Source organism: Leptodactylus fuscus, chromosome 3 (genome assembly GCF_031893055.1).
Source record: "Leptodactylus fuscus isolate aLepFus1 chromosome 3, aLepFus1.hap2, whole genome shotgun sequence".
NCBI classification, from domain to species: Eukaryota; Metazoa; Chordata; class Amphibia; order Anura; family Leptodactylidae; genus Leptodactylus; species Leptodactylus fuscus.
Genome location: NC_134267.1, coordinates 96,557,188 through 96,580,109, shown reverse-complemented (window position 1 = coordinate 96,580,109; position 22,922 = coordinate 96,557,188).

Sequence of the window (22,922 nt, the reverse complement as noted above, 5' to 3'; positions counted from 1 at the left end):
CCTGCGCGAGAGCTAAAAAAGAAAGGTCTAAAGACATAGATGCTGCACTTCACTCCCTATCCTCCCTATCCGCAATTAATAACCTTAATCCCACCCCCATGGTCTCTGCGGAGATAAGGCAGTGTCAACTCCGACTACAGGGCCTTCTGGCTTGCCAGCAGGACTTAGCTTTTAGGCGTTTTCAGTGTCAGGCCTATGTGCATAATAGTAGGGCTAGTGCTTTTTTGGCTAAAAAGATTAAACAGTCGCACCCTAAATCTCGTATTGCCTACCTTGTGGATGACTCAGGTACTAAAGTTATAGACCCCCGCCTCATTGCAGATCAGTTTCGCTTGTATTATAGGTCTCTATACAATCTTAGAGATGATCCCCAGACGTATCAGCCATCCAAGGAGGACATAGATGAGTTTTTAGACTCTCTGGCCCTGCCTCGCCTTTCCCCGGAGCAATCTGCCTCCTTGGCCTCTCCTATCTCCTTGCTTGAGGTTACGGCAGCTATAGCCTCGTTGAAACCACTTAAGTCTCCTGGTCCTGACGGTTTTTCAGGGGTCTATTACAAGAAATTTGTGGATATTCTATCCCCTCATCTCTTGGCAGTGTTTAGAAAGGCGGCGGAGGAACAATGTTTCCCAGAGGAGATGTCCGCTACTATTGTGACCCTCCTGAAACCTGGCAAATCTCCTACTGTTCCGGCTAATTTTAGACCCATTTCACTTCTTAATATTGATGTCAAGCTGTATGCTAAAATTCTTGCTGAGAGATTACTCCGTCTTATCCCCCAGCTGATTAAACCTGACCAGGTGGGATTTGTGTTTGGTAGGCAGGCCCCGGATGGCACACGGAGGTTCATAGACCTCATCCCGAAAGCTGAAAAAGATGGTGCACCTTCTTTGCTTTTAGCTCTGGATGCCGAAAAGGCTTTCGATAGGGTCCACTGGAGTTACCTTGATAGTCTCTTAGATAAGTTTGGTATGGGCCCTGTTTTTAAGTCTGCTATTTTGGCTCTTTACTCCCGGCCGTCGGCTCGTGTGCTGTCTTCGGGCTTTTTGTCTGAACCTTTTCGGATCTCGAATGGAACCCGTCAGGGCTGCCCTTTATCTCCCATTATTTTTGCGCTAGTGATGGAACCCCTGGCGGAGTCCATTCGGGTGGCTGAGGACATTGAGGGCATTACTGTGGGCCGCCGGCACCACAAAATTGGTCTATATGCTGATGATGTTATTCTGGCCCTGACCTCCCCTGACTCTTCTTTGAGTGCTGCTACTGCTGCCCTTGCAAGATTTGGTAGGGTTTCTTACTATAAAGTTAATTCTTCTAAGTCCCAGATCTTATCTATTGTTGTTACACCCTCACTGAAACATGATCTTGGTGTCAAATTTCCCTATCAATGGGCTGAGTCCCGTATTACGTACCTTGGCATCTCCCTGACAGCGCCTAGCTCTGATTTGTTTGCTGCCAATTATGTCCCCCTTCTGGCTAAGATCTCCTCCCTCCTTTCTTCCTTTTCTCAACCGATGTTGTCCTGGGCTAGTAGAATAGCCATTGTTAAAATGATGGCGCTTCCCCTCATTCTGTATACGTTTCGTACAGTTGCCATTCCCCTCCCGGACTCGTATTTTCCCAAATTACAGTCTATTCTTTCTAAATTTATCTGGGAGGGTAAGAGGTCCAGGGTTCGATTTAAAGTGATGACTAGGCCTTGGTCTCATGGGGGTGCGGGTGTCCCAGATATTAGGAAATACTACATGGCATCCATCCTTGAACAACTCAAAGTTGGTTGGGACGAAACTTCTAAGTGGCGTTGGGCTGAGGTCGAGGAATGCCTGTTAGATGCCCCACTTATGAGTATTCTGCGTCCTAAAGACCTGGCCCCCATCAAGGTACACCCCCCTTTATTGAGTCTTAGAGCATCCGTGACTGCCTGGCGTTATTACTTGTCACACACCTCCAGGGAAGATTTGGTTCCTTTGTCGAAATTGCCCTTACTATATGTGACCGCTTTCCTTCCTCAGCTGAGCCTTCGAGGGTGGAGCTCTAGAGGCCTCTATAAGATCGCTCATCTGTTTTCAGACGAGGGGTTGAAACCGTTTTCTATGCTTCAGGACGAGTTTCACCTTCCCAAAACCGACTTTTTTAAATATTTGCAATTACGTCACTTTTTTCATACTTATGACCCCTCGCGGCTGACCTTTCCCAGACTAGCTTTGAGAATGTGGAGCCGATCCTCGCCTGCTAAGGGTGGGTTGTCCACATTTTATACTTTCCTCTCTGTCCCTGCTGAGCAGGTCAAACCTCTCCATCTGCTTCGTTGGGAATCAGACCTTGCCAGATCCATCTCTTTGTCGGATTGGTATGCTGCACATGGGTTTGTCAAACGTGTTTCTAAGGGTGCAGCCCACTGGGAAATGGCTCTGAAAATAGCGTTACGCTGGTATAGGACTCCAAGCCAATTAGCGCACATAGATCCCTCTTGCTCGAGTCTTTGCTGGAGGGGATGCGGTCACATAGGCTCTTTCATACATTTATGGTGGGAGTGCCCTCCAATCCTAGCGTTTTGGACGGCAGTATTTCAATTTATGTCTAATGTAGCTGGCCTCATTATACAGCCCTCCCCTGGTCTGGCTCTTTGTTTTTTGGACACTGATCTTTTCCCCTTGGGGTCACAGGTTGTACTGGGGCAGATAGTGCTGGCAGCTCGGGCTATGATCGCTCGTCAGTGGAAGTCTGCTCTTTGCCTAACCGTAGCTGAGTTAATCCATCATGTCGACTTAGCATTTACTATGGAACGTATGTTGGCCAACAAAAATCATACATATGCTAACTTCCGTCTTAGGTGGTCCCTTTGGTCCTCTTATATGGACACTAGGAATGCACCTCCTCCCTTACAGACTTAGGTAGGCCCTGTTGAGATCTCTTATTTACTCCCTGACTACGGGTGGCTTCATTTTCGTTTTTGCTGTATTTCCTTTGTATAATCAGTATTATATCCAGGTATACTGTTCTTGAGCGTGTTTTGTTTTGTTTCTCTTGTTTTCTTGTGTTTCCCCTGTTCTTTCTTCTCTTTGTTTGTTCTCTTCTTGTGGTTCCCTTTTTCCTCTCGTCTACTGTTCCTGTACTTATTTGTTTTTCTAGTTACACCATAGTTGCTGGTATTTTGTTCTTATGCCCTGAGACTTGAATGGCGTATTGATCTTATAGACTGAAATGTGATTATATGGCGCTCTGGTGTTTCTTGTTCTGTTTGTGTTATATATTGTAAAATCCTTTTTTTTCAATAAAAATCAAATTTAAAATAAATAACAAATATTTCTGGCCCTAACTGTATATATATAGAAATCACCCCCATGTCCCTAGAATACATATAAAACAAAAACATTACTGTGACACACATACACGTATCCCTGTGTACCCCCTGTTCTATTTACATTGGTGAAATATTGTTGTATTATTATGTTAATAAATATTTTACAATTTTTTTTGCTTCAATTTTTTTTTCCTATTTTCCTCCTCTAAAACATCATTGTTCATTATGATCAATATTACTTTTCTCTTCAGTTTATGACCATCTCTGACATGAACATAAAATAGATACAGATTATCATTAAAATATTATCACATTATTTACCTCCTCTTTTTATGTATATCTTAAAGCACAATATAAGTAAGGCATTGTGTAATCTGTGTGCTATGAATCTTTAACACAGTGCCCAGAGGCGAAACCATATTCTATATCAGTGTTTTCTTGTGTAGTGGAGGGAATTTGGGCTCCCCGAGGCTCCAGGACATGATAGCCATTGTTACTGCTGAACCCCTATAGCTATGCCTCTGATGGTGCCCATGGGTCCATACTATACATTGTTTTCCTTTTTTTGTTATTGTTTTATATACAATCTCTGTGGAAGGATAACAATGTGTTGTGCTATGCTGAATACTGCATTACTGAAATATCTTTTTTTTTTTTTTTTTTGCTCTTATGGAAGAAAGCAGTGCCAAAGAAGGGGTAAATGCTGTCACATGTAGTGCCTGTGGCTCTATAAGATGGAAGCGTAGGGATTCTGTATGCCATTGTAAAACTGCTGTGCTGTTTGCATGAGAACTAAAGCAAAGTACTGTATTACTTACTATTAGGATTTTACAGTACAATGTTCAACTGGGAAATTGTTGTTTAAATGCTATTCATTTCTTTGCTGGCCAATCAATTACAGTAATACTGTGGTTATTAAACCAGGTCTTGGTACTTTTGTCAGTGTGGACAGGTGCTAAGTCCTGTTGGAAAATGAAAAATAGCATCTCCCAAAAATTTGTCAAGCATGAAGTGCTCTAGAATTTCCTGGTAGACGGCTGTGCTGACTTTGGTCTTGATAAAACACAGTGGACCTACACCAGCAGATGACATGGCTCCCCAAACCATCACTGATTGTGGAAACTTCACACTAGACTTCAAGCAGCTTGGATTGTGTACAGCCTCTCCGCTCTTCCTACAGACCCTCGGACCGCGATTTCCAAATGAAATGCAAAATTTAGTTTCATCTGAAAACAACACCTTTGACCACTGAGCAACAGTCCAGTTATTTCTCTCCTTGGCCCAGGTAAGATGCTTCTGGCGTTGTCTATTGATCATGAGTGGCTTGATACATGGAATACGACACTTGTAACCCAGGTCCTGTATACGTCTGTGTGCGGTGGCTCTTGAAGCACTGACTCCAGCAGCATTCCACTCCTTGTGAATCTCCCCCAAATTTATGAATGGCCTTTTCTTAACAATCCCATCAAGGCTACAGTTATACAGTTATCTCCGTTGCTTGTGCACCTTTTTCTACCACACTTTTTCTTCCACTCAACTCTCCATTAATATGCTATGATACAGCACTCTCTGAACAGCCAGCTTCTTTAGCAATGAGCTTTTGTGGCTTACCCTTCTTGTCAGCAGTCAGCAGTCTTCCCATGATTGTGTTGCCTACTGAACCAGAATAAGGCCTCATTCACATCTGCGTTGGATTTCCTTTCGAGCGAGTCTGCATGGGGACCCCCCCGGACAAAATACCGAATGCATATGCGAGCAGTGTGCAGGGAAAGCACATGGATCCCCATAGACTATAATGGGGTCCGTGTGCTTGCCACCCGATCTCCGCAGGGAACATGTGGACAGTAGTTCACAATCTACTTTCCTGTCCGAATGATTCATGCGGGCAGTGCGCAGCAAGCACACAGACCCCATTATAGTCTATGGGGTCCATGTGCTTTCCCTTCACACTGCTCTCAAATGCATTCATCCCCATGAGGACTCCCTGAATGGATTACCAAACACAGATGTGAACAAGGGGTCAAGGACCTTTTTAAACACTTAGGAAGCCTTTGCAGCTGTTTTCGGTTAATTATTAAAATTTTCTGACTAATGACTTTTGGGTTTTCCTGGTCATCGACATTAACAGAAATAAACACTTGAAAAAGTTCACTCTGTTTGTAATTACTCATATAATATATGTGTTTCACTTTTTCAATTGAATTACTAAAAAATGTATAACTTTTTGATGATATTATAATTTATTGAGATACACTTGTATGTGTAAAATATCCATGTAGGATTTCCAATATACAACGTTCCTGCTTAGCTTCTAGTGAAATCTCCATGTTCAATCTTTGTTGGGCCGTGATACAACTTTTAATATGAATGGCATCTCAAAGTATAATTATTACTATAATCGGAGCTCTATACTAATGTTTTCTGTGAATTACATGGAGTTGTCTCAGAAACATATGGTTGAAAACTGCCAATAAGAAATAAAGGAAAATAAGAAATAAAAAAAAAATCTATAAAAAACATACAATTTTTTTTTTGTAATAGAATAAGGTGACATATATAGAACCTTTTAACTAATGGTTCAGTAAGAAATGCAATCTGATGTAATCTAATGTAGTCCTGTATGAATTAGTCAGATTAATACCTCAGCAGTGATAGTCCTCTGTATAGTCAGACACATATGCAGTATATAACTATTTGGCTACACAGGGATAACCAATTAAGATAAGTCAATTAATACAGATTGGGTGCAGGCTACATTATATCCACACCCTGTCTACTCCATGACCAGGTGTGGATCGAGGGTAGGACTACATGGCAACTTAGGCAGTGACTCCCATTGTGCAGTCACTGCTACTACTATTAATACTAGTATCCTTATTTATTTCATACCGTTGTTACTTGCGGGATTTCTCCAACAAAATGTTCACACTAACTGTATAAACAAAATTTGTGCAGCCTAAAACCTGCCATCTGCCCCCAAACTTCCTGGCTCATGTGCCCTAGCATTAGAGCTGACGTGGTAGAAAATATGGCTGCTGCCATACAGTAGAGTGCACATTTCTTCTTATTTAATACAGTATAACCTATCATATAAGAAGAAAAAAGGGCAAGGAAAATCAGGAGATGTGAGAAGTCGTAGGGAATTATTTATTCTTTTCTAATTGTTTGGAGTCTGGATTTAGTGCTCCTTTTAAAGTCTTTTTTAGATGTGGGTCATACAATTGATGCAGGTCATCCAAATTCCCTATGAAAACTACAAAGGTACAATCATTAAACATTAGATTTCTAATGGAAATTAGAGAATACATTCTGTCAATGTGATTTATCTCATCCAATGTTCGTGTAATAAACAGTATATTGGCAGGACTTTGAGGCAGCTGAAGAAAACTGATAGGGGTGCATATTTACAACATTATATAGGATCCGACAACATCCTCTTTCTTTACATTTTAAGGAATATTATGCAAGTGATCTACATTTATTGTCTGTAGCCCCCTATTCAGTATCGAAAGATTAAGGAGGGGATGATTATTTTGCCAAAATGTCTTGGGCAGAAATAAGGATGATTTCTGACTTTGAAACCCAAAAATCAAATGAACTTAAAGGGGTTGTTCTGGAATTACAGATTTCTGCCAAAAGGCTGCAGAAGGTGAAAAATAAATCCCATTCTTTCTCCGTTGTCCTCCGGCACTGACCAGGCCTGCCTCTTCTGTCTTCTTGGAGTGACGCCCTCTGGTCCCGTCTCTTCTGCCGGCTCCTATTGGTCTTCTTCCGGCTTGAGGTCTTCAAATCTCACGCGTGTGTAGTAGCGCTTCCCTCCGGATCGCTACTGTGTAGACTCACTCGCCATTTTACTTAGTGGCAGTTCGCGCGCGTGCAGTACGCTCGGGGACTGGCAAGTGAGCCTGCGCAGTAGTGCTCCGGAGGGAAGCGCTACTATGCAGGTGCGGGATTTGAAGACAAGAAGACGGAAGAAGACACGGAACCAGAGCGTGTAACTACAAGAAGACCGCCCATGGTGTTTTAATGCTTTTATTTAAAAACGGGACCGGGGTTTAATATAACATTTACGGTGCCTGAATAGCCTTTTTAAAGGCTATTCACGCATATGTGGGGCTCTATTAGCATAATTTTGCTGATAGAGCCCCTTTAAAAGCTCCAATTCACAAAGTTGCTTATATTTTTATTATAGTGTTTTGGGTATATATTTAACATATGGCTGAATGATTTTCCATGTATCTAAGAAATCTTAAGTCTTCTGTGTTTCTATGTGCTAATAAAGCAAATTTAAATTTTAGTTTTAAATAAATATTCAGATGTCTTGTTTAAACATATTACAGTAAATCTACCATAAAAGTATATCTTTATCAAATAATACTGTGTAATAAACCAAATAAATTAATTTTCATAATAACTTTGATATTTTCAACTATATATTCTCTTTATCATTTAGCACATCCTTCCCTTGATGGTCATGTTGATTTTTAGTATTTTATTTCCCATATAGCATGAAGGATAATTGCATTTAATTATGTATATGAAGCACTCTTGATGTTTGCTGCCTCTGAACATGACTTCTATCCCTGTTACATTAATTAATATGTACAGTTCTGCACATTTTCAATCTTGTTAGTCTATGTTTGATCTTTCTTTACAAGATATAAATGTATTTTTTTGCATAGTGTAATCCCAGAGCTAGCAATCAGATTACACAGCAGTAAGCAGTATATCACAACCATGTATGCTTGCTGAATGTTATCTTTCACTAAATAAAATTTTCCCAGAATTGCTCAGTAGTAGACAAATTCATATTCTAGACAACCAGTAGTCAATGTGTCATGTTATGAGGGCTCCAACAACGACAAACATACCTCCAATGTCACTAAGAACTATCTTTAGCATATAGAACAGTGATGGTGAACCTGCGACAAGTGTCACAGATGACACGGCAAGACACTTTGGGTGACACACATTGACTGCCACTTATTGTGTTATTGCAATAAGCAGCTGCCGATGCTTTTTATACACCTGTCCACGCTCCTGTCCTGGCCGCCTTCTGCTGCGTCCTCTAGGTGGCGCTACACTGACGTCACGATACTGAAGAACGACAGGACGCTATGTACAGTGTCCCAGTCTTCTACAGCGTTGGCAACAGCGCACCCTGGAAGCAGCAGCAGAGGGTGTCCAGGTCAGGAGCATGGACAGGTGAGTAAAAAGTGTCAGTCACTACTCTGAGTGGGGAGATAGTGGGTCATATACTATGGGTGGCCTTCAAAAAAGGGGTCATATACTGTGAGGACCATAAATAGGGGGATCACCTGCTGTGTGGGGGTAAGAAAAGGGGTTGATCTACTGTGGGGAGCAAAAAATGGGGCCACAAAGTCAGGGCTAATAAAAGGGGGTTATATACTGAGTAATTGGCCAGAAAAAGGGGGTCGCATACCATGTGATGGGCCAGAAATCCATGTAATATATATATATTGTAAGAAAGTGACAGGAAAAGTCCTGGAAGGACGCTATATCTCCCCCAGAGTCCTCTCATATGTGTGGTGAGTGAGGGCTTCAATAGCTGTAGCAAGGCATCTAGCAGGTTAACCTCTTCTCATCCTAATGCAGGAAGGAGCTGTCGTGTACAGGTGCGAACAGTTAGGCCTAATCACAGGCCTATAAAGCCTCTCCAGACTTCTGTCCTGGGCAGTTCTTGGGGGAGAGTGGTGGAGCCAGGTCCTGTCCATCCTAACTGAAAACTGGTGAGACCAGTGGGTGCTCCACAGCTTGTATTTTTGTTGCTTTGTTTTGTCCGTGTGGTTGAAGCAAGCCACACGTATAGACAGATTGCTTCTGTGTAGTTAGTCGCCTAGCCGGGCAGGTATTTGTGTTTGTTTTTGCCTGAAGTAAAGGCCTGTTTATTTTGTTTGACTGCACCTTTAAACCTTTTTGCAAAATAAACGCACAGGGCTAAAACCCTGTTCAAACTGATTTTGGTGTCTGTCTCTGACTGTCTGGGTCCGCTGCTGCTACCGCTGAGCCTACCTCCCCCACAATATATATATATATATATATATATATATATATATATATATATATATATATATGTGTGTGTGTGTTTTACTTGCACTTTACTGTATGAGCTCTCTTTGATGCAGACACAGGAGCAGGGATCTGCTGCAGTGCTCCTCCTGTTCCTCCTTGCACAAAAGCGGAGGTAATGGTCGTGCCGCTGGGTTGTTGCCCTCCTACGACCCTCTTCACATCTCCTGGTGTACTAGTCTGTCTCCTGACAGTGCCTCCAGCCTCTGGACAGTATGTTGACAGACAAAGCAAACCTTCTTGCGACAGCGCGCATTGATGTGCCATCCCTCAGAAGACCATCCGCAACCTCATCCAGAGCATGCCCAGGCATTATAGGGAAGTCATACAGGCACGTGGAGGCCACACACACTGCTGAGCCTCATTTTGACATGTTTTAGGGGCATTACATCAAAGTTGGATCAGCCTGTAGTGTGCTTTTAAACTTTAATTTTGGGGGTGACTCCAAATCCAGGCCTCCATTGGTTAATAAACTTGATTTCCATTGATGATCTTTGTGTGATTTTGTTGTCATCACATTCAGCTTTGTACAGAACAAAGTATTCAATGAAAATATTTAATACATTCAGATCTAGGATGTGTTATTTGTGTTATTTGAGTGTTCCCTAAATAACACAAATAACACATCCTAGATCTGAATGTATTAAATATATATATATATATATATATATATATATATATATATATATATTGTGAGAAAGTGACAGGTGAGTGCTGGAGTCAAGGTATATTTGCCCCAGCTTCCTGACTTGTGTGGTCCAGGACGAATCACGAGTAGACCTCAGCCCAGGTGTAGATACCGGGCTCATTAGTGATGCATAAAAGGCTGCTGATCCTGCAGACCAAGGCAGAACCTGGGAGGTGGTGACTGCCCTCACATTTTGAGTCTGGTGAGACCAAGTTGGACTGGCTTGTTTTAGTTCGTGCGGCTGACAGTAAGCTACACGTATAGTGAGGTATTTGTGTTACTGTTTATTTAGAGCTCAGACGAGCAGGTATTTATATTGTTTTTGCCTGGAGTTAAAGCTGTGTTTTCTTTTGTATTTTTTATGCCTGAAACCAAGGTTTTTCTGTTTTTGTTTTGTAAATAAGTCAGATTGCTGCATATATATATATTAGCTGAAATTAGTGGATGGTTGTGATGTTAACATATGTGAAGAGCAGAAGCTGGTTAGAGGGGTTTTCCAACAAACAGTACCATATGGGCAACTTAGATTGGTAGAAGCATTGGTGCGGACCCAAACAGTCAAGACAGGGACACAAAACATGCAACAAACTGGTTTATTTAGAAAAAACAGGAAAATAAATAAACCTTTACTTCAGGCACAAAATGAGCTAAACAAAATACAGCCTTAACTTCAGGCAAAAACAAAATAAATACTTGCTTGTCTGAGCCATTAGCTAAACAGAACGGATAACCAAACTAGACATGTGGCTTCCTTCCAAAAAACAAAACAAAACAGGCGCAATATTGTCTCACCGGACTCAGAGTTACAAGACAGAACCATACACCTCCTTTCACCTTATGGAACTGCCCACATTGCAGGATCTACAACCTTTTTCTGGCCTGGCCTAGTAATGAGCCAAGGATCTACACCTGGGCTGAGGCCTACTCCAGATCCGCCCTGGACCACACATATGTCAGAAGCCTGGGGGTGATATATCTGGATGCCAGCATACTTCCTGTCACTTTCTCACAACCATTAAAAGTGAAACATTTTTGCAACTATAAGTAATTAATAGAGATGAGCGAGTAGTGAAATATTCAAGATTCGATAGTCGTTTCAAGTAGAGCCTCAATATTCGACTTCTCGATTGAATGTCGCATCCCATTACAGTCTATGAGAAAAAATGCTCGTTTCAGGGGAAACCACTATTCGACTAAAGGAGAGTCACCAAGTCCACGAGTAGCAGGAGGAGATTGTTTAAGAGGAGCGCTGTGCAGTTAAAGCGTACGGACCCCATAGACTATAACGGATCCGCAGGTGCGCTGATATTCTGTTTGGGTGGGGGTCCTCCTGCGGACTCCTTCTGGATGAGAGGCAAGCGCTAAAGTGAACTTACTCGTCCTGCAGAACCAGAATTGTTTGACCAATCAACGTTGATTCTGCAGCAGGCTCTTCTTTGCTAGTCGGGAGAGCTGGCAGCTTGAGGTAATGCGGGAGCTGACTTTTTCTCATAGGTATGCTTTGACCAGCGTTGATTGGCCGAATGCTATACAGTGTACAGCATTTGGCCAATCAATGCTGGTTTTGCCGTAGGCTCATCTGTGACGAGGCGGAGTCTAAGATTGGACCACAGCAGTCTCACATTCGAGCCTCTGGCAGAACCAGCGTTGATTGGCCGAATGCTGTACACTGTATAGCATTTGGCCAATCAACGCTGGTCAATGCATTCCTATAAGAAAAAGTCAGCTCCTGCATAACCGAAAGCCGCTAGCTCTCCCGACTAGCAAAGAAGAGCCTGCTGCAGAACCAGCGTTGATTTGTCGAATGCTATACACTGTATAGCATTTGGGCAATCAACACTGGTTCTGAATCGAATCTTTACTGCGAATAGGAGTAGTACTCGATCGAATACTACTCTCTCATCTCTAGCAATTAACATTTTGTAGAGTTGAAAAGATTTTCTCTAACCATCTCATGCTAGGTGCATAGTAGCATTTGGGTCTCCGTCGTTCGGACCTGCATGGGGACCCAAAAGATGGGGAGCCTGTTCATTTTAAAATCGAATCCTATCCACACATTGTAGAAAAATATCCACAGCAGAAATTCTAGGATTTTAAAAAACGTAGCATTTTTGTAAATCACAGTATTTCAATTATACCTACAGAAAACCGGGCATTTTATGGACGTATAATAGAGAGCTGTGGCTCTCTACATGGGACCTTAGCCTTATTCTGTATCCACATTAGATGTTTAGTGCCGTGTGGCGGGGCTGTGCCTGCTGGAGTTCCCATTTCTGTCTGTGATCACTACTCGGCATCACGCTGTTACATACATGTGGTCCCTATGTGTGGTGGCCATAGATAATGGGGGTTTCAGCAGATGTGGCCACTCTCTGAACAGCTCATATACACATGAGATATTTCTCACCTACTAGATTGCATTGCAAACTGTGAAACAATAAGGTTTTACAATTCCATAAATGTCCCTGAAACAGCATACAAGTGGTTTTGGAGAGATTTTGGGCTTGTTAACCCCTTAGCGACCCTTGACGTAACTGTACGTCATGGGTCGCATGGGGATGTATGGAGCGAGCTCACACGCTGAGCTCGCTCCATACACGGCAGATGCCGGCTGTATCATACAGCCAGGACCTGCCAATAACAGCAGCGGTCGGTGCCCGAGCCGATCGCTGCTGTTAACCCTTTACACACTGCGGTCAAACGTGACCGCAGTGTGTAAACGGCGCCGGCGGCATGGGCGCCGCCATGTTTCGCCGATCGCCGCCCTCCTGAACGTCACATGAGGGCGGTGATCGGTTGCTATGACAGCCGGAAGCCTATTGAAGGCTTCCAGGCTTGTCTCTGCCCGAGAACTATTAGACGATGCCAGAGGCATCGTCTAATAGAAGTCCTGCGATTCTGCTATTCACTGCAGTACTGTAGTATTGCAGTGAATAGTATGAGCGATCAGACTCCCTAGGTTTCAAGGTACCTAAGGGGTCTGATCATAAATGTAACAGAAGAAAAAAAAAAGTTTTTAAAAGTATTAAAAAAATAAAAAAAATATAAAAGTTCAAATCACCCCCCTTTCCCTAGATTAGCTATAAAAGTAATTAAAGAACATTAAACATAAACATATTAGGTATCCCTGCGCTCCAAAATGCCCGAACTATTAGAATATTAAAACATTTATCCCGTACTGCGAACGGCGTAGCGGCAAAAAAAATAAAAATCGCCAAAAAGCGTTTTTTTCAACACTTTGCCTCCTATAAAAAATTGAATAAAAAGTGATCAAACCATCAGATCTTTCCCCAAATGGTATCAATAGAAACGTCATCTTGTCCCGCATAAAAAGACACCACAACCAGCTCCATACATGGAAATATGAAAAAGTTACAGGTGTTAGAACATGATGACACAAAATTTTTTTTCTATTTTGCAAAGTTTATCATTTTTTTAAAAGTATCAAAACATTTCAAATACTATATAAATTTGGTATCACCGCGTTCGTACTGACACGTAGAACACAGGTAACATGTCATTTGTACCAAACAGTGAACGCTGTAAAAATTAAACCCATAAGAAAATGGCGCAAATGCATTTTTTCTCCAATTGCACCTCATTCTGAATTTTTTTCCAGCTTCCCAGTACATTGCACAGCATATTGAATGATGCCATTACAAAGTACAATTTGTCCCGCAAACAATAAGCCATCATGTGACTCTGTGAACTGAAAAATGAAAAAGTTATGGCTCTTGAAATGTGAGGAGGGAAAAACGAAAATGCGAAACCAAAAAATGGCCGGGTCCTTAAGGGGTTAAACTTCTTTTTTATATGTAAGTCATATGTTGTTAGCAAATACATTTATAACAGTGAGACATTACAGACCTGTTGAAGAATTGGCAGTAACTGGCTTTGTCTCGAGTCCAACTCAATGACCTCTATGGGAAGGCTTACAGTAATAATGTTCTTTGTAACAGAGCAGCAGGCAATCCCTTATAAAGTAAAAGTGAAGTAAAAAAAATCTGTCTCCAATAAACATTATTAAGTATCTTACTAACTGGATGTAAATTTCATGAGTGTTGAATCACATTTAAGAACTGATTCCAATCATTGAGAAATAAGAAGGGGAGAACACATTATCTGCAATACTCTTTGTGCATGACTGGAAAAGTAATTTTAAAATATAAATTCAATTTGTTTAATGATTTAACACATTATTTAAAATTCACATTTTATGGTGAAAAATGTTTGGGGAAAAGTTTGCAATAATGTTAACAAAACACGCAAAAAATACTAACCCATGGGAGTTGCTACTAGTGTTTGACCTAAAAGCAGATTCATAAAATGATCTTTATTTAATAAAGAGAGTACATGTATTCACTCAGGCCTGGTTCACATCTGCCTTTGGCAAATCCGTTTGAAATCAGTATTTAACATCTTCAAAAACTGATTTCAAATGGTTTCGGATGAAAACTGTATCAGTATGTAATCAGTATGTAAGGGTGGGTTCACATCTGCGCCCGGTCTCCAGTTTAGCCAATCCATCCGGTTTCCATTTTCTGCCCCGCGAAACTGGACAGAGGACAGAAACCCGGCAGTCAGCTTTCAAACCCATTCACATGTGCATCTTCTGCATGTCTGCGTGGAAACTGATTTTTTTCATCTGGACACAAAGTCCTGCATGTCCGACTTTGTGACTGGCTAAAAAAACTGGTTTCCCCACAGACAGGCAGGAGATGCACACAGGCAGTCACCTTTGCAAACCCATTCAAGTAAATGGGTTTGAAAGCTGACCGCCGGGGTTTAAAAGCTGACAGCCGGGTTTGAAAGCTGACCGCCAGGTTTCCGTCCCCTGTCCAGTTTCACGGGGCAAAAGAAGGAAGTCGGCCGGATTAGTTAAACCGGACACAGGGCACAAATGTGAACCCGCCCCCATCAGTATGTAATCAGTTTTTGACTAATCAGTTTTTCTTTTTCTTCCCCCTTCTTCATTCCGAGCATGTGCAAAACGGACACAAACTGATTGCTATCAATATGTAATCGGTATGTAATCCGTTTTCCATAGACCTCAATGTTAAAACAAAATTGATTGCTGTCCATCTGGAATCCTTATTTTCAGTACAAAGTTCTGCAAGTACTACTTTTCTCTCTGTACAAAAAAACTGAAACCAGACGGAATTGCACAAACTGATTATGTACTGATTACTTTTAAAATCCATTGAAGTCAATGAGTTTTCATCTGGACTGTTTGAAATTAGTTTTTGAAGATGTTAAATACTGATTTCGAACAGATTTGCCAAACATAGATGTGAACCAAGACTAAGGTGAGTGAACGTTTTGTTCCAAACTTGGTTTCTTGTGAATTTTTCAGAATACGAACATTCTGCAGTTTAATTCATACAAACCTACTAAAAATCAATCCAATTGACTGTCTTGTAAAAAAGAAAAGGATGACATGAGATCAGAGACCAGGTGGACTCTACCATAATGCTTTGTAAGCAGCCTTCATGACAAAAGACAGTTAATCATGAAAGACGATAGGTCTAAGGTCACTGATGACTCAGGCAGTATATAAAACTCAGGCAGAAAGAGAAGGGTCTCAGACAGTCAGAATAAGATAGATAGGAAATAATACACAGCTAATACAAATGTAGGGGTTCTTGGGATTAAAGCATTTAGGGCTGGGGAAAACAACTTAGATTTAATTCATTGATAGTGAGATGGTAGAGTAATATGTATCTGCCTCATCACAACATTGTTGGAGAAGCTTGAAGCACATTGCAGACACACTGTATATAGTGAGTGATGTGTGCCCAAGCTGCATAAGTCAATTACAATTCTCAGTGTAATTGAAGGAATTACAATGACAGTTACCCGCAGAACCAGTGGCAGCTGCCACAGGGCCCGGGACATTAGGGGCTCGGTGACAGCCGTTACCGCTACTATCATTATTCTCGGGGATCTTTTCAGATCCCGAGTATAATGATTGGCGGACCGGGAGAGGTAAGAAACATAAAAAACATGTTACTTACCTCTCCACGATCCTACCAGGCCTCCTTTCTGACGTCTCTGACGTCACATGAACCCAGCCTGCAACCCGGGTCATGTGACGTCCGACATCATTGAACAAGGTCAGCAGCGGAGAAGGCAGCGGAGAAGACCGCGTAGGAGCCGGGGGACAGGTAAGTAACAGTAGTTTTTTATGTTTTTATTCCCCGGGTCTCCGATTATTATACTCTGGGGTCTGAAAAGACCCCAGAGTATAATAATTGTTTATGGGTGTCCACAGTGGGACATACTACTGTGTGCAGGGGCCACTATGGGGGATAATACTGTGTGTAGGGGCAACTATGGGGGATAATACTGTGTGCAGGGGCCACTATGGGGGATAATACTGTGTGCAGGGGCCACTATGAGGGATAATGCTGTTTGCAGGGGCCACTAAGGGACATAATACTGTGTGCAGGGGCTACTAAGAGACATAATACTGTGTGCAGGGGCCACTATGGGGGATAATACTGTGTTAAGGGGCCACTATGGGGCATAATAGAATGCGCAGAAATGCGTAGGAGGGGCCATGTCAAAAGTTCGCCACAGGGCCCCGCCATTCCTAGTTACGCCACTGCGCAGAACCTATAGGCTATAATGGGGTTCACTGGGTTTCTGCTGTTTTTATATTGAAACTGGCAAAGCAAAAAGTCCTCCATGCAGGAGTTTTTTCTCTGCCGCTTTTCATTGGAATCTGTGACTGAGACTCTGATGAACATGTAAATGAAGTCTAACTACACACATTATTGTATACACACAAAAACACACGTAGTGGATATGCCCTGCTCTTCTGCACTACAGTACATATAAACTCACTCAGCTCTGAAATACACAATACTACTGCAAACACAATACAGCTACACACAGACAGCTTGTTGCACATTGTACACAGAAACAGCTCTAGAACACACATGCACATACACAGCTCTGTTTCGCAAAGTACATACACAAATATCTGCCACAAAGGACATGCATACACTCAGCTCTTCTGCAGCAGCCCACAGGGAGGAAGCAAGAGGATGGGAACCAACCTGGCAACCATGGATATAGAATCCATGATGTTACATCCCCAGTAGTAATTCTTTCACCCCTATCTTGGAGTTCTGACTTGCCCCAGCAGCGTTTAGAGGGTCAGGCCCATTCTGTTGCTTCAGTTTACACTACAAACTTTTTTTTAACAATGGTTCTTTTATTGAATTACTTAATTAGTTAAGTTAATTATTAGTTAATTATTAATCTGATTATTACTGAGGTTCTCACCACTTGCAGGCTTATTGTCTTTTATTCAAATCTCCATTATTTATTCATTCATCCATTCATTAATTACTAGTTTAACCATTGTAATTTGATCTACCTATTTATATGTAATTTTCCTTCTGTATAAGCAGCTACTTCATTTATATTTCAGCCACTTTTATAGTTATTGGAAATATCCAGCTCTCCTTGGTTCGGCTATACGTAGATTTATTAACACTGTCTTACAATAGAACTGTACATGCACATTGGTGAAACAATAACAATGGCGCTGTCTTTTATTTAGACAATGCATGCGTCCCAGGTCTCCAAACCATGCATGCACAATAGAGATACGCTTGCATGGTCTTTCATTGAAACAACTCACGCCTCCCAATGAGGAGCACTGCTTAGAAACCACTAAGCATGCACAGTATTTGGTTTGGTGAATATCATGACACACAGCTACGGTGGTCCTGTAGTTGTAATTGCACAGTAACATTCCTTATATGCCGAGGATGGATATTTTGGAGATCTCCAACTTATATTTTTAAGCTCAAGTAAGGATAATACCCTTAATTTAAATGGTGTAGTCAACCTCATAAATTTTATGTGATGTCATCTCATGTAAGGGTGGGTTCACATCAGCGCCCGTGCGCGCTTTAAGCAATCCTGCTGGGTTTCCGTCTTCTTCCTCAAGAAGCCGGACAGGGGATGGAAACCCGGCAGTCAGTTTTCAAACCCATTCAAGTGAATGGGTGTGAAAAGTGAGCTCCCTTGAGCGTTTTGCACCTGTCCACGGCAAAGTCGCTTTTTTTAACTGGACACAAAGTCGGACATGCAGGACTTTGTGTCCAGTTAAAAAAAAAAACTGTTTCGCCATGGAGAGACAAAACGCTCAAACCCATTCACTTGAATGGGTTTGAAAACTGACTGACGGGTTTTCGTCCCCTGTCCAGCTTCTCAGGACAGAAGACGGAAACCCAGCAGGATTGCTTAAAGCGTGCACGGGCGCAGATGTGAACCCGCCCTTACCTGTGATTTGTTTTTTATCTTGAGTATGTTCTCAGTTTAGCCCCTCCAATTTGGTGGGGCAGGTTGTTCCTGTGTAAGTTCCTATAAATTGTAAGATGTATTACTGTTCCTCTAATCCATTTACACACTTGATAAAGGAGTACAACCCCGGAACACTTAGTGTGACATTGGATATTCATTAAAGGATCTTGGTATGCGCAGATATATTAATTTTATTGGGACTCCTGATCCCTTTTGCTCCTATCATAGACATACTTTTTTTTTTTTTCTAAATGTAGATTGTGATCCCCATATAGGGATCACAATGTACATTTTTTTTTCCATTTAAGTATGTCTTTGTAGAATGGGAGGAAATCTATGCAAACACGGGGAGAACATACAATCTCCTTGCAGGTGTTGTACCTGGTAGGATTCAAACCCAGGACTCCAGCGCTGCAGTGCTAACCACTGAGCCACCGTGTTGCCCCTTACCATAGAAATAGTTGTCACTTTAATTTTGACATTACTTAGACTGCGTTTGCCTTAGAAAGCTCAAAATTATATAGGAGCCTTAAGGGCTTGTTCACAAGGTGGAATTTGCGTTTTGTATGTGAACATTCTGTGCGGCTAGCCGCGACGGGATGCCGCTGAAGTGCAGAATAGCAGAGAGGAGTGCTGGCTGAGAACTTCCTGTGCTCTCTAGAAGCTAATTAGCATATGAATAAATATGGGCTCATTCAAAAACTACTGAGGCGATTTACATACAAAAAGTATCTGTGGAATAGCCTTTTTAAAGGCTATGTAAGTATGTGCTTAGTTAAAAATGACTTTTCCCAATAATGGAGCCCCTTTAAAATTATGCAAAATGTTTAATTACTTATCTTTGTAAAAATGTTTACCTGTTAATTATCTACAAATTTAAAAATGGTTATGTACATGGGAATACCAATAAGTATTTGGACACCCATGCAAATGCAAATGAAGATACCTGCTTTCGTGATGTACATCACGCCTTCCGCCGTTAAATATCTTGTAGGAAACAGCATTGACATTAGCTGCATGCAAGATGCCAGGAAGTGCAGAGCTGTCCGATTTCGAGAAAGGGGTAATTGTGAAGTACCACAGAAATGGTCGATCTTTAAGGGACATAGCAAGCGAACTGAATTACCCAAAATTGACAGTGGCTTGTGTGATTGCAAAGTGGAAGGTGAATGGTGATTCGGAATGTGTCCCGAGTCGGCAGACCCCTGCACTGCAGCAGTCCAAAATCAGTGAAAGAACTTACCTATCTTCTCCTAGCCGAATGGAATAAAATACCACTAGACGTCATACATGGACTTGTGGAAAGCATGCCCGGAGGGTTGAGGCTGTAATTGCCACTCATGGAGGCTCTAACAACTATTGAATATGAATAAATAGGACATATTATTAGGATCCCTGCTACTCTGAGACTATGAACAGAAGCAATGCAGCTGAGATATGAATCTGTGAATTACTCACCATTATCAGTTATACATTCCTTATTTTTTGTCTATATATCAGACATTTCTAGCAGAATATTCTATCCGTATGATGCAATGAGCTGGGTATAATCATAAGATATACAAGGAGCAAAGTCTCGCCTGGATCCACATATTAATAGAACAGTGACGTCTTTGTAATCATCTATAGTCTATATTTCGTCTTGTTTGGATATACGCAAACAAGAAACCACTGTCATAGTTATGAGACTCTAATAGATGATAGACAATTTTTTTGCCCAGTTATCATTTGGCGGCATTTATATGTTATGTGTAATGGATGTATATATTACTAGGATTGGGATTTATCTTATTGATGTCCCAATGGTTGGGTTTGGGCTATATTTGATGCTTTCCAAATAAGCCATCATATCATCTTACTTATACTGACATGCAGAAAGGATTGGCAACTTCTATAGCATTATGTCACTTTTACCATGTCAGGGTGATCTATTATTACTATTTACACACGCCAGGTTCTGGACTGTCAAGCTGATCAAAGTTTTGACAGCCACAATATACTTACCTTAATTGGGACTTCGATGAAGCGAATGGTTTTTGTAACTACTAATCCCGCCCCTTTAGTGAACTTTACGGCTACCTATCCGGAATGTTTGCATAACTTTTGGTGGGGGTCTCGGTGGCACTATGTCATCTATACTTAGTGCTGCCCACAGAGAGAGTGTGACTGCTGTATTATGGCCGGGGACCGCATCTTGGGTTGTATTTGCTGCTCTATAACGATAGGGTTTGGGATGTATCAGGCTTCTACTCTAGGTTAGACTATTTGACTCAGTTACAGTCTGATTCAATCTGTCAGCAGGGTATCAGCTGTAAATCTCTCTCTGATGTGAGACTGGGTTAAAGGGGTTTTCCAGGCAAATTATTAACTTTTTTTTAAAGTTCTGTGTTAGTGCTATAAATGCACCCAAATAACTTTAGCAGTGTTTCGAGTGATTTCTGGATTTCTCTGGGAGTTCCTGGCATCTTCTGCATTAGATTACATAGTGTATCTTTCTGCTGTCTAAGCTAATGCAATGCATCATAGTACTTGTAGGATGACTAACACTACCTCCCCCTCTCTCTCACCCCCTCCATTGTCGCCCTAGATATCCAGCCCACTAACTCAAACTCATCTAACACAAACTCCCATCTAAACGTAGTCTATCTTTACGATTACTAAACTATTTCTTAGTCATTCAATATCTTACTAAAGAGTGGTTTATCCCGCACATTATTAATGCACCTTTTTATCCTGTAATGGTGCATAATTATTGTCACCAAACTTCACTAATAGGGCCCATTCAGCAACATAGACCCACCTAAGTATGTCTTTATTGGACTTGGAGTTATTATATATTTCTCTGCTGGTCCATATTAAACCCATGTACTGGGGATGATCATGAGGTCAAGACACCATATTGTATGTTTAAATCTTCCTCCTGAGGAACCTTAGTGTGAAACGCTTTGAGGAAATCATACCGTATCTGAGTCTAATCTATCATTTTGTTTATAGTATAATAGGACTTCAATACTGGAGATTCCCAGACTTCCAGAATAACAGAATGGTAATGGTACTACTCTCAGTAATGTACAATCTTATATCTACTCTGAAATATACCAGTTAATGACCTTTGCCTGTTCCTGACCTCTGAACCTCTGCTATCTGCCTGCCCTTTTGCTTGTCCATTGACTGCAAGTATGCTACCTGCCTTGACCTGTTCACTGACTCTTCTATTGCCTGACTCCTTGGTGCTTTGCACCAGTGTCCTGATTTACCAAGTGATCTGTCACCAACACTGGAACAACTTCAGGAGGTAGTGACCTGGTGGCTTCCCTGCAGTGACGTTCAGATCCCCTGAACTGGGGTTAAAGGGTGAATAGCAGGAGAGTTACTTGACAATGCCTTAAGAAGTAACCCTATGCCAAACTGGTTTGGTCACATAATAAATGTACATCCATTGGCTATTTCAGAATACCTGAAAGTTTTGATTGACCAAACAACCAGGTGCAAAGCAATTGTGTCACCCAGTATCCCTGCCCCCCTGAGCAGTTAGAAGGAGTACAATGCATGTACTTTTTTTTTTAAAGTGTTCTTTTACTATATTTCCATATTTGATTAGAATTTAGAAATGATAAAACAGGGATGCAACAGGGTCCTACTTAAAGAGGACCTTTCATGTCCTCGGGCACACACGGTTTTATATACCACTAGAAAGTTGACAGTGCGCTAAATTCAGAGATATGGACAGTACTGTCAGGAGGGGGGTTCCCAGCTAGACTGTCAGGAACGCACTTCAGACAGTGAAGAGGTATTGGTAACTGCATATCTCTTGCCCCAGGGTACATAACGGGAAAGCTCACAGTGCGCTGAATTCAGAGATATGGACAGTACTGTCAGGAGGGGTGTTCCCAGCTAGACTGTCAGGAATATGCTTCTAATAGTATAGAGGTATCAGTAACTGCACCGATATCTCTCGCCCAGGGCACATAACGGGAAAGTCGACAGTGCACTGAATTCAGAGATATAGACAGTACTGTCAAGAGGGGTGTTCCCAGCTAGACTGTCAGGAACACACTTCTGATAGTGAAGAGGTATCAGTAACTGCACCGATATCTCTCGCCCAGGGCACATAATGGCAAATCCGACAGTGCACTGAATTCAGAGATATGGACAGTACTGTCAGGAGGGGTGTTCTCAGCTAGACTTTCAGGAACACACTTCTGATAGTGAAGAGGTATCAGTAACTGCACCGATATCTCTCGCCCAGGGCACCATAATGGCAAAGCCGACAGTGCACTGAATTCAGAGATATGGACAGTACTGTCAGGAAGGGCGTTCTTAGCTAGACTTTCAGGAACGCACTTCTAATAGTATAGCAGTATCAGTAACTGCACCGATATCTCTAGCCCAGGGCACATAACGGCAAAGCCGACAGTGCACTGAATTCAGAGATATGGACAGTACTGTCAGGAGGGGCGTTCTCAGCTAGACTTTCAGGAACGCACTTCTAATAGTATAGAAGTATCAGTAACTGCACCG